We start from the raw sequence: 3,343 nt of genomic DNA on the forward strand, positions 1-3,343 counted from the left end.
ACTCACCCAGAACGAAGACCTCTTTGCGGCGAGGGATGAGGACTGCACCCGCACTGCCCTGGTCCAACACGAGATCAACACCGGCGACGCTCGGCCCATCCGCATCCCACCGGGACGCATGGTCCACGCCAAGCGGACCGCCGCCGAGGAAAAGATCCGGGAGATGGCCGCAGCGGGGGTAATTGAGCCCTCCGCGAGCCCGTGGTCGGCGCCAGCCGTACTGGTTAAAAAAAAAGACGGCTCGTGGAGGTTCTGCGTCAACTACCGCAAGCTGAACGAGGTCACCCGGAAGGATTCCTACCCCCTGCCGAGGATAGATGACGCCCTGGACTACATCACCGGGTCGACCTGGTTCAGCTCCCTGGACCTCCGCTGCGGCTACTGGCAGGTACCGCTTGCTCCCGATGCTCGCCCGAAGATGGCCTTTTCCATCGGCCAGGGCCTCTGGCAGTTTACTGTCATGCCTTTTGGCCTGTGCAATGCCCCGGCGACGTTCGAGAGGCTGATGGAGAGGGTGCTGGCATCGGTCCCGCGGAACCAGTGTGTGTTGTATCTGGACGATCTGCTGGTTCATGCACGGAGTTTCGACCAGGCCTTGACGAACCTCCAGGCGGTGCTGGCTTGCATCCGCCGTGCTGGCCTGAGGCTCAACCCCCGCAAGTGCGAGCTCCTGCGGCGGGAGGTGACCTTCCTGGGACATGTTGTTGGACCGCGAGGGGTGGCTACGGACCCAGGTAAGGTCGCCGCAGTGAGGGGCTGGCCGACTCCACGCACCGTCGCGGAGCTCCGCAGCTTTCTGGGGTTGGCCTCGTACTATCGGAGGTTCGTCCGGGACTTTGCCAGCATCGCTGCCCCGCTGCACCGCCTCACCGACAAGGGCCGCCGTTTTGACTGGGACTCTGGCTGTGAGACTGCCTTTGGCCGGTTGCGTGAAGCTCTGGTGGGGGCCCCCGTGCTGGCCTACCCTGACCCGCGGTTGCCGTATATTCTCGACACCGACGCGAGTGACTCGGGAGTGGGGGCGGTGTTGGCGCAGGAGGGGCCGGATGGGGAGCGCGTAGTGGCTTACTATAGTCGGGCTCTGACTAGGCCTGAGCGGAACTACTGCGTGACCCGTCGCGAGCTGCTGGCGGTGATGGCGGCGGTCCACCACTTCAGGCCGTACCTGTTCGGGACCCGGTTCCGGTTGAGGACCAACCATGCGTCCCTCACCTGGCTGCTCCACTTTAAGGAGCCAGAGGGGCAGATGGCGCGATGGATAGAGATCCTGCAGGAGTACGACTTCACTGTCGTGCACCGTGCGGGGTCTCGCCATCTCAATGTCGACGCTCTCTCGCGGCGCCCCTGCGAGGCCGCGGACTGCCATCACTGCGCCCGGCGGGAGCAGCGTGAGGAGGCTGTCCGCACCGTGGCGGGGGTGAGCGCCGCGGCCACGGCCCGGGAGGGGCTGCTGGGGGTGGGCCTGCCAGACCTGGCGCAACGTCAGGCAGCTGATCCTGACGTGGGGCCGGTGCTCCGCTGGAGGGCAGCAGGAGTGCGGCCTACGCGAGAGGAGCTCGCCCCGCACCCGAAGTCCGTCAAGGCCCTCTGCGCCCTGTGGGAGGCCTTGGAGGTAAAGGACGGGGTGCTGCGCCGTGGGTGGCGGGTACCCTCCAGTGGCGATGTACGGTGGCAGCTGGTGGTGCCTCGGTCGCTCCGCGGGGCGGTGCTCCGAGCGGTGCACGGCCAGCCGGGTGTGGGGCACTTCGGCGGTAAAAAAACCCTGCAGCGTCTCCGAGGCCATTTTTATTGGGGTCTTTGCCACCGGGACGTGGAGCGGTACTGCCGAACGTGTGCGGTGTGCGTGGCGCAGAAGGGTCCCCCCGAGCGCTCTCGGGCCCCCCTCCAACAACACCAGGTGGGGGCTCCTATGGAGCGGGTGGGAGTGGACGTTTTGGGCCCGTTTCCGCGCACTGAGGCCGGGAACCGCTACGTCTTGGTGGCCATGGATTACTTTACGAAGTGGCCGGAGGCCTACGCTTTCCCGGACCAGAGTGCCCCCACGGTGGCCGATGCACTGCTGGAGGGGATGTTTGCCAGGCTGGGGGTGCCGGAGGAGTTACACAGTGACCAGGGGCGTAACTTCGAGTCCCAGGTCTTCGCCAGAGTGTGCCAGCGCCTGGGGATTACTAAGACGCGGACCACACCGCTGCATCCCCAGAGCAACGGGTTGGTAGAGCGGTTTAATCGGACGCTCGCCACCCAGCTGGCCACCCTGGTGTCCCGGCACCAACGGGACTGGGACCGCCACCTCCCCCTTGCGCTCTGGGCGTATAGGACCGCGGTCCAGGAATCCACCGGGTGCATCCCGGCCTCGCTCATGCTGGGCCGGGAAATGCGAACACCGGTGGACCTGGTCTTCAGCCCGCCGCCCGGAGACGGGTCGGCACCGCCGGCTGGACCGGACTACGAGTGGGACCTGCGGCAGCGGATGCAGCGGGTGCACAGCTTTGCACGGACCCACCTGACACAGGCGGGGGTCCGGCAGAAGCGGTACTACGACCTGCGCTGCAGGGGGCCTGCCTTCCAGCCCGGGGACTCGGTTTGGGTGTACAACCCGCGCCGCCGCAAAGGCCTCAGCCCTAAGCTGCCGCCGTCGTGGGAGGGGCCCGCTGAGGTACTCGGGGTGGTGGGCGAGGTCTGCTACCGTGTCCGGTTGCGAACACGGGGGAGAGTGGTGGTCCTGCACCGAGACCGCCTGGCCCCCTACCGGGCCCGGGAGGAGGAGCCGTGTGGGGAGGCTCCAGAGGAGCAGCCGGGGCCGGAGCCGGCCGATAGTGTGGCGTCCGTGGATCGCCAGCCGTCACCGCGGCGCAGCGGCCGCTCACGCAGGGTTCCGCAGCAGTTGGCCGAATACGAGTACAGCCTGAGGGGGGTGTTCGACGTCGGCGAGACGCCAGACGCTTCAGGTGGGGGCAGTGTAACGCCCTCGCCTGGTGGTGAGGAGGAAGCGCCCCTAGGCGCTCGTAGTACAGCTGGGCATGATGGGAGTGGTAGCCGGGAAGAGTCTGAGGGTCAGCACGATGACCAGCAGCTGACCCTACCTGTGTAAATAATGTCCTAGTAATTCTAGTGCCCTGTGTAGTCCTGTAAAAGTAGAGTGTGTTGTTAGGTAATTACCACCCTAAATGTGTGTACGTGTTCGTCAGTCTCCTCATGTGTGTGTAGATCCTGTGTTTGGTTTTGGTGTGGTTGTTAAATAAAGTCAGTGCTTGGTTAATCGCGTCTCCACTGTTCTTTAGTTCTGAAAAAGAACCTGCAAACGCTACAATATGTTACATGTGTCTCTGCAATAGTATAAATG

This window comes from Lepisosteus oculatus, unplaced genomic scaffold (genome assembly GCF_040954835.1).
Source record: "Lepisosteus oculatus isolate fLepOcu1 unplaced genomic scaffold, fLepOcu1.hap2 HAP2_SCAFFOLD_45, whole genome shotgun sequence".
Lineage (NCBI taxonomy): Eukaryota > Metazoa > Chordata > Actinopteri > Semionotiformes > Lepisosteidae > Lepisosteus > Lepisosteus oculatus.